General features: G+C 40.9%; 1 protein-coding gene across 1 annotated transcript in view; it reads right to left on the reverse strand.

The window, feature by feature from the left end:
- LOC121673019 (interactor protein for cytohesin exchange factors 1-like) overlaps positions 1-7,337 on the reverse strand; it is a 55,278-nt gene extending 47,941 nt beyond the window's left edge. The window contains exon 1 of the mRNA XM_042046031.1: positions 7,257-7,337. The gene's annotated coding sequence lies outside the window, so the exon portion shown is untranslated. The remainder of the gene's footprint in view (positions 1-7,256) is intronic.
- Between the last annotated feature and the right edge of the window lie 6,515 nt (positions 7,338-13,852).

A 13,852-nucleotide genomic window follows, 5' to 3' on the forward strand; every position in this document is an offset into this window, starting at 1 on the left:
TTATTCATTCTATCCAGGTTTCCATTACCACTCAGCTATATATTACTTTTCACTGGCATGAAATCAATCAAACCTGAATTCTGATAACACAAATGCACATGACAAAGCATGAGACAATCCCCTAAGGAGATATTTGGACTTTCACATTTCAGTCAATTCAACAGCAGCAATGGTGTGGGAATGGTGTGCCTGCTGAGAGACCACACCTAATAAATTCAATCTTGTTTCTAATGTTTAAACCAGAATGGTTTTAAACAGTGATTTAACTCCAAAGTCCTTTTTTTTAATTTGGTTGTTTTAGCTTGTGGATGAGGCCAAACAAGCCGTTCTAATTTTCCCCCGGATGTCAAACTTGAAGGCATTGATAAGAATTTTCACACCTGAATCTTGCAATGAGCTACACATGGTATAAAACGTCAGTCACCCTATTGGCCCCAAATAGGAACACAAAGAGAGCCATGGCTAGTTCTTGATTGCCCCATGCTTCTGGAAGTACTCACTCTTACAAGACTTTACAGTATGAAAGTTAAACATTACTTTCTCCATCACGAGCTTCCTTTTCCTAAGGCCAAGATGCAAGAAGTAAGGCAGGCTGGCTGCAGCAGCCCTGGGACCTGCACTCACAACTTGCCAGTTCCCAGTTAACAGCTACAGTCACCTCTGGGGTGGCCTTCCCCCAGTGAGGAAATACAAAATACATATGACCACAGCCTGATGGTAACACTTTAAACTAGGTGAGTTTAACAAAATGACTATGTGTGTTCCATAGCCTTTGGACTAATCTTATAAACTTAAGCAGTCCTAAAAGTCAACAGTGCTACATAAATGTATTTACACACTGATAAATCCCTGCAGGACCAAGACCTAAGTTAAGTAGATTCTACAAACCTCATTATTGTCTGTATTTACAGCATATGATCTGACATATGTATGTTCCCTTTTTGTCATCATTATCTTGAAGGGATTTTTATTTATGTGCATGACTAGACAGTCTGTGTTTTGTATGAATACCAGCATTCATCCACAGAGAACAATAAAACATCTTTCTCCCACTGCAAGAGTTTTTCAGGGAGCAGAGACCCACACAGCTCAGCCAGGCAGTCAAATGCCACAAAAAAATCCAAATAGGAAACCATGTAAGCAAACATTTTCCAAAGGACTTGTACATCAGGCTGTGATATATAATCTGCTTGTTGCACTGTTACAAACAAGTCAGTTTGTACCATTCAGAGTATTTTCACAATCTATTTGAGATAAGAAGAAAAAGAGGGCTGAGTGGACTAGAAAATCCAACCAGGGTTAGTCACCACTGACAAGCCCTTAGCAGCCCAAACAGCTGAGTAATTCCTGTGGTGCTCTCCTACAGCAGAGTCACACAGGTAAAAGCCTGACAGCACACCAGTCAGACTGCAAGTGCCAGCTGCTCACACAATGATATTTGAAAAAACAGGTTCAATAACACACCAACAAAACATTGTCCAGAAATTCCAGATGAGGGCTAGCCTTTTGCATGGATCTGTTTGATATAAATCTAGAGAATGTGGAATGAGAATATGCTGTATAAATAATACACACTTCAGTAGGCACTGTCTGCATGCTCCCAAAGATGTTCCCAAACTATGAAAAACCATCTTGGCCAAAACCAACAGAGACTGATGTGGGGTCTGGGAGGGTTTCCAAGAGAAGATGCTTCAGTTTGCAGAAAAGCACCAGACCTCTCCAGCTGTACCTTTCACATCCCCATATGCTCTGTGAAGGGAACAGGGTAAGGAGACTCTAGCAGGCACACACCAAAGAGCATTTCATCCAAGGGAAAGACCTGTCCCAGACAGACCTTCTGACCAGTGCCACAGACACAAATGCCCCAGGGCACCAATGACTTTACTTAGTGCCAGTCTCGAAGGAGTGAGGCTCAGTGGTGGCAACACACTGTGCCTGCTTTCACCTCACACGACGGCAGCGCTGTGTGGATGAGCTCTGCGGATGTCAAACTTCCTCTGGTGTGGGGTATCTTTCCCTTTGCTGTGAAGTACAATCATCCTCAGGGACCTTCAGCAACACCAGTGCTTCTGGCACAGCAGGATAATCAGACAGACACCCCAGCTCCTCCAGCCATGGTACAGCCTTACCCCCGCAAGGAGGAGGCATCATTCCTCCTCCTCCTGCACCCTTGTGAGAGGGACCTGGAGCTGCTGCTGCCCTTTCCTACAGTGGGAGGACCCCAGTGGAGAAGACAGACAATGGGAGGATAACCAGATCCCCCAGGATCTCTCTTTTATCCCAAAACACACTTGGACTACATTCCATCCCACCCATTAACTTTCTCTTCCTAAAGAGAATGCTGGGTCTGGGACCTGCTGATAGGATCGTCGGGAAGAGTAAATTCTGTTAAACCCAGTCTCTGCTATCACAAATTACATTCAGAATAAGCCACTTTATTTGTTCATTCTGATGATGGTTTTTCAGGAGAATAAATAGATATTTATCGGAAAAGGAATAGAAATAAAACTTTTTTGTAAGAAGGTTAAGTGGCGCCTGATAGTCTACAATCTGGCAAGTTAAGTAAACAAGGAGAAGGGGAAACCCTACCTTGTAAACAAGGCAATTACAAATCTAGTTTCTACACTCTGGAATGAAGCCAAGATCTAAGTGTGAAGGATTGAGAGGAAAATCTGTTGTAAATTCCTTCAAGTGAAAGTCCCTATTTAAAAGGCAGAGAACACATTTTAGAAAGGTCACAAAGTCGCAGCAGTTGTTTGGGGTTTTTTTCAAAGCGCAACTCTAAATGAAATTTGACTTCTTTTTAAAAAGGCAGAGATAGACACAGCTGTACTTGTAAGCGTAACACACTAGAAGGAGAATAGCAATGATTAAAAATAGCTTTTGCACTGAGCTTTTGTAGGTACTTTAAATATCTACTGAGTAGGCATTACAACCTCAATGATTGTCAAAATTTATTCCTGCACATTCTCAGTTTAAAGAAAAAAAAAACAAAAAAGAGAAATACACCTCTCACATAGGCATAAAGTGGGAAGTTACAGATAAGGTGTTTCACTAAAGCTTTCACTTGAGCCTGGTTTTCTCCTCATTCTAGGTAAGGGGGCTGCATGGATAGGGAAATATGGCAATAGCAGACTCGTGTTCCTTGACTACAGCTTGTAAGTCTAAGCTCTTTGGAAGGTTTTTAACAAAGGTAAAAGAGTGAATATGAAAGACAGAGCTGACAAGTCATGCCATTCCATCTCCAATAAATATTATGGTTGAGTAGTTTAAACAGAATTCAGTGCATGGGTATATACATACACCCACAGGCATACACACATGTAAATACTTTTATACTTATATAAAGCTCAGGCAAATTCCACTGAAACTAGGAAACCAGACTGGAAAATCCACTTACATTACACCTTTGCATTTTAGTCAAATTAAAAAGACTGTGGGTGTTGTGACTAACTGACAGAGAGTAAATTGAGCTACTACGTGGTGTTTACCATGGGGTAAACTGTTGCCTCTCCTGATTTTTAATTGGAGGTTAACTTTGGCACACTCCACTATAAACGAGTCCTGGCACTAAAAACAAAGAGACAAAGAATCATTTCATGGATGTATTCCCATAGTTCATCAAATAGTCATCACTTACATTGCCCATATATATTGTCAAAGGTGATAAACACACACATATCAATAACAATAGCCTGATATTCTGCTCCATTCCTCATTACAGAGGCACCCTATCCTGATTCCAAGGAAAGCAAAAGGGTAGTGTACAACCATATCCAAGAACATGAAAGGTCTGGCTCTAACTCTCAGAAGCCTTCCTGAGCAAGTACAGCATAAGAGCACCTTGATCCTGGTCCCCATTTCTATCCACCTCACACATAATTGCACACACATACAAAAGTGACTCTGAAGTAGATATAGAATAACCCAGCAACACTTCACACACCTCCTACATAACACCAGAAGGCCTCGTGGCATACACCCCAGTCACTTGCTGTCACTCCCCGTCAGGATGCTGGCAGATCACACACACACAAAAAAAATTACTGCAAGAAGAAAGGGTCCTGGCAGAAAAGTGATGGCAAATCCTAGAACAAAGCTACTATAGCACTACAGGATATGTGGGTAATCTCAGATGGACCAGCTGGCAAGGCTGCCACATTCCAGGCAGTACGTATTTGAACATCCCCAGCTTACTTGGAGTTGTACTGAGGCTCAAGCAGACATGAAGTGATACAAATACCGCGTTTATAATTTTATGCACACTTTGAAAAACAGAGGTTATTAGTTTTTTAGCTTATCAGGCTGTTATCCTCTTGCATTGCTACTTTGCTAAGTATTTTATCCCCTTCAAAAAATTAAAACCCAGGGCCCTTAATCACAGGTTGTTCCCACTAATAAATTACCTATTTAATATGTTTACATAGGCTCTTTTCCACAGTACGAATCATGTTGAAATTGTCCTAATTAAAATATCTCCATTTATTTGCATGACTAATCAGTACTTATCAGTAACTTTACATCTTCAAAGCTCTTTAACTGCATATAAACAGATTATCTGAAAACTTGCCCAAAAATGTATCTTGAAATCTGATGCAGAGACTCAGCTATTGCTTCCTAAAATAACTACTGGCTTTATGTGCACTTGGAATCGTAGTGAGGGCAATACTGGCAGGTCTGAAGAAGCACGTGCGTTACTTATGGAAAGAGTTAATAGTCCACAGGAGGCAGCAGACCAGACACTGCTCCTTGATGACGTGGAAAAGCAGATGGCTCACTCCTTTGAGTGGTAGTAAAGACAAGGTCTATCCTACTTCCCACCATGCTTTCTGCTGAAGAGAGCTGTCACACTCATGTGCAAATGAAGTCCCACATCCCTAAAACTGCTTGCGAAAGACTTGCCACCATTCTTCCACTTCCTCCTCTTTGGAGCTTTCTACAGGCTTGAATGTCAAAATATTCAGTACATCTGGTGCTGCTTTCTGCAGACTCTGGCCACACAATTTGCACTGCATGAGAAATTAATTTATTGGTATCATGCCACCTGTGTGTCTCCCCATAAATTCATACCCCTGGGCCACCCATTGGTTGAAAGAAGATGAAGGTGGGTACTTTTTTGCTTCACAGCTTGTTTTAACAAGGAACTTATATACAGAAATAAGCCACTTCCATAAGTACAGAGCTACCCTACCTGACCACATGTTATTTTCCTTTTTAAAAATTAAAAATTACATTAGAAATGGCAGGGATGTGGGGATGTGTCTTTCAACTCTATCAGGAAGCAGTATAAAAGAGCAGATTTTGTAGGTCTATTGTCTTGATTTTAAAAGGCCAAACTATATTTTAGACCTATCAATATGCTTTCCCTTGAAAACTCGGAAGTGTAGCACCATTCCTAATACTTTCCTTCTATTAAGAGGAAAAGCTCCATAGCTCTTCAAAACAAATAGCCGTGTTTTTCCAATGTCCTGCAAATGCCTCAACTGAAAGAATGACAGTGGTAATTTTAATTATGATTTTACTCTCGATAAGTACAAAACTGCAAAATTACTGATTCTGAATGTTACTGCTCCCTGTCCCTCTTTCCTGTGGGGTGCCCCTGAACTGAATCTTCTCATGCGTTCATTTGATTGCTTCAGGGTCCTTTAAACCTCCAAATTTCACTAGGGCTATGGTGAAGTGTACATAGTGGCTTTTATCCAGAAGGGCCTGAAAGCACTTGATGAGCTCTACCAGGATGCAATTACATACAGCCTACTCACATCTCTGCAAATTCATAGGGTTGTAGAGACATCAAGAGATCATTAAGTCTGTCCCTCCCAGCAGGACCAATTATACTTGGGCTATTTCTGACAGAGGCTGCCTAACCCGTTCTTAAAGACATCAAATAATGGAGGTTCCACAGCTCCCTTCAGCATCTTAAACCAGTCCTTAACTCTCCTTGACATCAGATTTTTCCACCAAATTCAAGCTCTGTGCTGTAATTTAAGCTTATTGTCTCTTGTCCCATAAATTTCTTACATAAAACTTTAATGTTTGTTCTTATGACACCAATGCAGTCATCTTTTCTTAAGACTATGCAACTTAGTTTGATTTAATATTTTCTCAAAGGCCAATGTTTTCTAAGCAAGGGGGACTGTTGCCCCCTCGCTTAAACTACCTGCTGTGGTAAGGACTTCAGGTTATTGCAGGCACTGCCAGCCCTAAAATGACAGTCACCAAAAGGAATGGAGGTGCCCCCCTAGCACAGTTAATGAGAGGCTCTCTTGAAGAATCTGCTGAGAAGCAAAGCCCCAGCCTTTTTTTCTGTTCTGTGTTGGTAGAAACACAAGTAATCTGCCATCAGTTCCCAGGCAGTTCATTACTCTCACTGACAGAGTCACACACTTTGGTTTAGACTCAAAAGATTTGAATGCCTGCTGGTTGTGTCCCTCTTCAGATTTGGCAAAAAGAAAAAACCCAAAGAAAAGTCAGACAAACAAGATCTGCGCAAAGCCTCTCTGCATTGCTTTTTCCATTCTGCTGCTCTTTAGACCCTTTCAACTGTACTAGTAAGTATAATAGAGGACAATTAAATCCCCAACCCAGCACACTCAGGAATTTAAAACTACAAGATATGGCCTGCTAAAAAAAAAAAAAAATCTTACAATCTAAATAGGTAAGACAGACTGTAATAAAGAGATAGATAATTTAAAAAGAAAAAAAGAAAAAAGCTTATTCACCAATGTCAATATAAAGAAAATATCCACAGAGAAATAGATACATCCTAAATGTGGAAAACTGAGGATGTAGCTGCAGGGACTACATATGGGGTTGTCTGCAAAATTACTGCTCCCCCCAACCCTGTCACGTCTCTGTCCCACTCCTCAGCTGGGAGTTCTTCCAGCACAAAACAGCCCTTCACTACCACTGAGCTTCAGTAGGCAAACATGTAAATTCAGTGTTAAGTTTACAACACGGGCAGCACAAGAAAAATTGAGTTACCATTTTTTGCCTGGTGACTGAGGCAACGAATCTCACAGTTCACCTCCTCATTTCAAGAGCAGGAGACACAGGAGCTACCAATCTGAAGGATTCCCAGCCCTAGCACATATCACATGTCTTCCCCCATGAAGAACTGCTTGAAATATAACTTACAATAAACAAATCATGCCTAAAATGTTCATAAAGCCTCATTACTTTAAAATAAAAACACTTTATAACCTAGTTGCAATATATATTGTCTCTTGAATCCTCTGAATATAGTTTTAACTTACCACAAATTTAGAGAGATCTCAGGAAAACCATAAAGTTTGCACACATGAAGCAATAGAGCTCCCCCCACCCCCGGAGACTCCTTTCTCTCTTCCTTTTCCTCCCCCACCCAAGCCCTGAATACAGGAAGAGAGATCACCAGCTGCCTGCTGAAGAAAACAACTACCAAATAGTGTGCATCATTCAGATGGCTTGGATGATTCAGCTTTTCCATGTGAACTTTAAGTGGCACAAATGGTGCTTTGTGCATTTCTGAATCAAACCTGTATTTAATAGTCCAAGTACATAACAATTTCTACTTGAAGAACAACTTTTCATCTTAAATACAGCAGCGCATCTGTTACCTTACAATGGCTCCAGTTCTCAAACCTATCAATAACTACACCTACCTGTGCTTATGTATTGCAGCATATTCAGCCTTTAAAAATATATTTTGTATTGTTCTCAAAAGTTGGACTGAATAGGGCAATGAAAAGAGGATCTAGTGATGAGCTTATCATTTTGAAAGCCACCTGAGGTGATGTGCATTGGTTTTAGAGTGGGAGGGTTGGGAAGGAACAGAAAAGCCAGGTATTGCAAGCAGTCTGCTCTCCCAAAATACAACAGGACAATAATACAGCAGCAGCTTGATCCTAAGTATCCCACAGCTACGTGCAGGTCATTGTCTAGAAACTTGTAGAATTATATTGTAGGCTGACATTTAAAAAACCCACACAAATGCAAAACACATACACATTTACTTTGTGTATTTTTTGTTTAGCACTGCTCAGATAAAGAATTAATGCCTGGTTTTACTTCTCTAGTTTCTTTGGCCTTTATCATATTGTTCAAATGTTCATTTGAATCCTCTTCATCAACAAGATCCTATTTTCATTTCATCCCCTACAATCATAAATCAGAACAGCTCTAATCAATCACTCAGATTTGACACCAAAGTAGAAGGAACAATCAGACCTAGTGGCTGCATTGGACAGAACCTCTTGCCAGACAAGCCCTGTTTACTTAGCAGAATTTCTTCTTTGTCCTCAAGTACAAATCAGCACAAGAATGTTGAACACAACACTGCCTTCTGCAGGCACACAAGTGTGACAATGCTGAAACTGCCTGAGGTGCTCAGCAAGGGCACCTTGAGCAAAGGGAGAAGGTGGCAAGAAACTGAATAGACTGGTCATCACTGGAAATCACTCAATACCTAGAGAAAAACAACAGAAATGTTGCTTGGCCTGTGCTTTGAACAACAGAAGTGAGCCTTTGGGGTCACCTAGAGTGCTGCCTTCCACTGAGGCAGAACCTGGAATTTTGTCTTAGGGGTGCAAACTAGGCAAGAGTACTGGAAAGCAACCAGAGAACCATGTTTTGACAGCTTTTTCCACTAATGGCTTTTGGATGTTTTTTGGGATTTTATAACTGATTTCCACTTCATTTTAAAATGTAGGCATGTTACGCATATCCAACCCAAAAAGCTTGTATCAAACTAGTCATAGGGATGCAATTCTCACCTTACAGCTCCTGCCCTGAGACAACACTGCCAGAATCACCCTCACTAGCCAAGATGTCTCTCTTCACAGCCAGCTACATGAGCAGCAAACACTGTGTGAGACCAGAGGGTGCTTGAAATCTTCTGCATTTTGAAAACACACCAAATACTTCATTGCAAACTAGATGAAAAATCTGCATTTGCAAGAGTGACCTGTGGGAGAAGTCATGCGCTTTGGTTACCATGGCTGGTTCCAGTTTTCTGAACTTCAAATTTCTAGTGATGTTTGTTTTCACTCCCTGACATTTCTTGATAGCAAGAAGGACAGCAGGAGTACTTCTCATCACAGCTTTTCATCACACCTCCCCACCTTTGGTCAACCACTGGGAAAATGAGTCATGATGCCAAAACCAGAGCCTGTTCCACATCCTTCTAAAAAGCCTTATTTCCCACGCAGACCACATCCATTCCAAGCACAACAGCCAGCCACAGTCAGTAGCAGGTCAAATGCATTTCTTGTGGCATAAGCACCCCGGGGTGCTGCCTCACTGCCTCTCCCAGACAGCCCCAGCTCACTTGTTCACTTTGCCTTAATAAAGGCGTCTCTGTGCAGCACTAGGTGAAACATGCCTGTGCCATACCAGGAGCTCATATGCTGCCAAAACTTTTTGGTTTTTAAATAGTGACTCCCTCATATTACCTCTGCACTAACACTGTGTGACACATCATCCCTCCACAATGTTCCCACACTTCTACAGGAAAACAAACTTTGCAAATCGCGTATCTTGTCCCACTAGCCTTTTATTCAGAGGCCTGTCACTCATCTCCTGAGCATGAGGGAGGGAAGAGAGGGGCTGCTGCTTTAGCTGCTGGGCTCCCCTTTACCTTCTTGTCTCTCCACCCCACGTAGCCACTGCACAGACAGCAGGAGAGAGCAGGCAGGAGGCCGCAGCAGTAGGTCCACACCCATCTCTCCAATGCAGCCTATGAATCCAGCATTACAAAACTCTGAAAGAGGAGAAAAAACAGACCTTTCTTCCTATCCAGTGATAAGAAGCTGATGTGTTTGGACCTAAAGGACCAAGGGCTGCTTGGGGTGGTCTAAGTAACTTCAAAGCAAGAGTCTTATCCAACAGCTTACTAAGCAGAGAGGAATTCTTGCACAAATCAAGAACTTGGAAATACTGTCTTGTGGGCAGCGCTATTTTTGCTGGAAGGCTCTGACCAAAACTATCTCAGACATCAAAACAAACTGATTATGCTATAAATATTAAAGGCTTTATAGCTGTTTGTTTGTGAAATAAATTCTTGGAAAGTCCCTTGGCCTCAATACATGGAGGAAAAGGTCAGAGAGGAAGAAGGGCATAGGAAAAGGGAAATAATTAATTTTGGACATAATTTATTTTGCTTTCATCCTACTCACTTATAGGAACTTATACCAACTTCCCCCCAGAAACAAATGGTCAAGAACTATGCTGGACAATATTCAGACTTCTCTGTGTTCAATGGGACATTCAGTGGCTTGGGAAAGAGTTTCAGCTAAAGCTGTGTTACACCTAAGAAAGCCTTTGGTCATGTTCTGTGGTGGCACACTTAAACACCACAGTTGCTCTGCAAGAATCTACAATACCTGAACCACAGCCCTCACTTTCTACTATCAAGTAATAAAATCAAACAAATCACCCAAGAGGCAGGCACTAAAGTTTGGCTGATCTTTTACCTGGATGTAAATCCCTAGTTTCATTATTATTGCATATCATTCATGATGTACTTATTCACGAGGTAGGAAAAGTGGTTTTTCTTGTGTTTTGGTTATGGAGTTTTGTTTGGTTGAGGTTCTTTTACAGTTTACAGATTTAAATTTTATGGCTCATTTGTGTCTACTTGGCATTATGAACATTTTCACTGGAAATCTGGGACATTTGTACTGAAAACAGCTAATGGAGAATGAAAGAGAAAAACACATTAATAAGTAGCACTGAAAAACATGCAATTAGTGAGGGGGGAAAAAAAAGCATTAAATACACAGTCAAAACATTAAATATCAGTTTAGACTTGTATATTTTACACCTCACAGTAAATACTGCCTAAACTAAAAACCTCTAAGCAAAGGTCACGTGGGTCTGAGGCTCCTCACCTGCAAAGGCACTCCCAGAGCACATCTAAACACATGGTGGCTGAGCACCATTGGCAAGCACAGCCCAGTGCTCCATCAGGATCTTGGCAGGTTTGCTCCACAGGTACATTTCAACAGCTCCTACTCTGGCTCGCTTGGACAGAAGGAGGGCTACACTTACCAAGGAGGGTGTGGGGGGTCAGAACCAACCAACCAACCAACCAAAAAAGTCCAAGCAACTACCCCACTCAGCTGAAGATGGCACAGTAAGCTGGACTGGTTGTCCTGATTCCTTGGCTGCTGTCTAGCTGTCACCATGCATAGAGAGCATTCACCCTCACCAGAGCCCAGAGAACAAACAGCAACCACAAATCATAAACTGACCCCAAGAATTCTCCCAATAACTTGGCGCTCTCTGGCACTTATTTTTTGCTTAATTCCTCTGTCTCCATATACTGTTAATCAATCACATAATTGTCTAGAAAATATATCTTTCCCCTCTCCCAAAAAAAATATATTGGGTTAACTCCATAACCACTTAAGGGAGAAAGTCAGTGGCTTACATCATCCTGAATAACTGAGGTAACCACACAGGGAGGTTTAAAAAGAAATGTTTACATCCATTCTATGTCATGCTAAAACAAACATTTCTCCCACTGGCAGGAACTGGAGGACACCCAAAGGTCTGGGGTTTTTTCCTCCACCGAGTATGTAATCCTCATTTTTCCTCACACTGGCAAAGTATGTGCAACAGAAAACTCCTGCCTGTTTCATATTTAGTATGTATAAAAAAGAAATCCCAACTCTAAGTGATATTGGACCAGTAAGATTTTTTTTAAATTTTACTTTCCACTTTTGGACAAAGTCCGGAATAATCCAAACTAAGCTTTTGGCCCACTGCATGAGGCCCTGTGCAAATGACACCATCTGACCAGTAGTTGCTAACTATCACAAAAAAAAGACAAAACTGATGGTTATGGACTTGCATTGTGCAGGTAACAGGATAAAGAGAGGTTACTATTTTAAACTGATGCAGCAGCAGCACAGGCAGAAGAATTTGGTGAAATTACATACTGACAGCAGCTCTTGACTGCTTTTGTCATACATCTTACAGCTGAAGTGTGGTGTGTGGAACTATATATAACTACTTTGAAAGACTGCCCTTCTTTCATATCCCAGCATCATACAAATGTAGCAGTGGAAACAAATGTGCATGCTGCAGTTGTGTGGGGTGTTTTCTTTGCAGTTACTGCTACACAGCTGAAGCAGCATCCAACACAACACAGACCCATGCATTTAGCTTAGCCTGGCCCCTCTTTTTTCATTCTCCAAACTGAGTTTTTTTGGAGTGCTCTTTCTACATTTTAAGTGAATCACAAAATATGCTAAGTTAAGTCAGTGGCTTCCTCAAGAGCTCTTGTCCACTATAAAAACCTTGCAGCCTGCAAGGAGACAAAAGCATTCCTATGTGATGGCCACAAAGAGCACATGCTCCATAACCACAGCATATGCAAAGTAAAGCTCAGGCTACAGAGAAAAGAGAAGCCACAGTTGTACAGCAGGACAAAGGTTTCTCCAAAGGACACAACACTTCTTTCCAATTGTCCACAAGCATTTCTATCTCACACTTTGAAATGGTGCACTAGGATGTACAGTGGACATTGGGGGAACAATACTTAAGTGCAGAAAACGCAAGCAGAAGCCAACTTTCACACTCCTCCGAGATACCAATCCTGCTGGCAAAGGCATTTGTGAGAATGCATGCACATAAAAGCCTTGCTGCCCAGATCATGTGTAAGATATTCCAAAAATTGAACGATGAATGCAGGAAAGCTCCTAGGGAAGTAAATCCTGCAAAAAAAAAAAAAAAAAAAAAACAAACAAAACATTTGAGCTGAATTCATCAAGATCTAAGTTAAAGCCTGATGAGGGGTTTAACTTGATCTATTCAGGATGTGATTGCAGGTACAGAGCACTTTGTGAAGACTACATGCTGGCAGTGTAATAAAACAGGATGTAAGATTTGGACAAAATAAACATTTATGCAAGAAGAAAATTCTTTATCCCCTCCAACTATAAAACCAGTCTTCACCATCTGTTTTTCCTGGTTTGGCTAAGTCTTGGACTTTTATTTTCTCCCCTTTCTGTTCAATGAGCACCAAGAGTATGGAGCATGTCGTTTTTAAAACAAGCCCTGCTTATGAGGAAGAAAAGTTTATCAGCCCATTGATTAGCACAAAATTAGTATAATACTCTCCATACTGTCTCCACCACTGTTGGTCATCCAGAATTCAGACACTGATTAATTTAATTGTCCATAATACTAGAGGAAACACATTGCTTGGAGAATTGCCCTGCACTCTGTCTCTACAAGCCATTAGTATTCATTTTTATGTCTTATTTCCTCTCACACATTACCATCCAAAATAGAATTTTCTTGCAATGGTTATGTAAGGGAAAATTAAAGGCATTGGCTTTCACATATTCTGCAGTCTATAACAGAAGCCTGCTCAATATTTCAAAAGTACACATTCCTTACTATACATATATGCATGAGTACTAAATATTCTTTTCCAATTTTGTGGGGTTTATGATCTTTTCCACTTAACTGTGTTGTTTTGCCCCCGTGACAGAGTATTCAGAGTATTGTGGAGTACTGTACCATGGCAGGATATCTGGAAATGTATGTTGTACTCATTAGGGAAGTCAGCCTAGATATAGTTTTTGATAGGACAGATACATGTACCTTCAACATCAAGAGATGAGCCAAGTTTTAGCATAATAGCAGAATTTTTCTCAGGTTAAGCCAGAAAGATAGCAGCTGTGATTTATTCCTAGATCTGTGGGACCTTTTTGTTTACCCCTAAACTGTAGAGCATCCTCTGTATTCATTATATGGAATAAGAAGTTAAGCATGATGGCCCCCACTTATTTTTAAAGTACAGAAAACACAACATTGAAGATGAACAAAATTTCCATTTTAAAAGTCTTGTTTAAACAACATC

The sequence above is a fragment of the Corvus kubaryi genome, unplaced genomic scaffold (assembly GCF_017639235.1).
Source record: "Corvus kubaryi isolate FWS band 111438036 unplaced genomic scaffold, C.kubaryi_AGA036_p1.0 65103, whole genome shotgun sequence".
Taxonomy (NCBI): domain Eukaryota; kingdom Metazoa; phylum Chordata; class Aves; order Passeriformes; family Corvidae; genus Corvus; species Corvus kubaryi.